Raw genomic sequence first — 425 nt, forward strand, 5'->3', positions numbered from 1 at the left:
TCCTTTGGGATTTGGGCGTTTTGGGATGGATCCCAGTGGGGGATTTTTCCATAGGGAAAAGGGGATTTTTTTTTTTTTTGGGAAAAGCCGAGACTGGGAATTCCCGGCACGCTGGGAAAGCCCCAAATCCAGGGATTTTTCCCATCCTGTTCTCCCTAAAAACGGCGTTTTAATCCCAAATCTCCTCCGAGGGCTGGGAATTCTCCCCGGGAATGGGACGGAGACTCGGGAAATTCCAAGGGTTTTTCCTTTATCCCAGATTTCTTTCGGGAGCAGCTTTGGCTCCCAGATTTTTCCCCTCATTCCCGGCTCCAGGGATGGGATTTGGGATCTTCCCAAGGGGTTTGAAGTTTAAAATCCCTCTGGATCGTGGGATGATCCCAAAAAACCCCTGGGAAAGGTGCAGATGGGGGAAGGGATTCGGG

Source organism: Corvus brachyrhynchos, unplaced genomic scaffold, assembly GCF_000691975.1.
Source record: "Corvus brachyrhynchos isolate BGI_N302 unplaced genomic scaffold, ASM69197v1 scaffold309, whole genome shotgun sequence".
NCBI lineage: Eukaryota > Metazoa > Chordata > Aves > Passeriformes > Corvidae > Corvus > Corvus brachyrhynchos.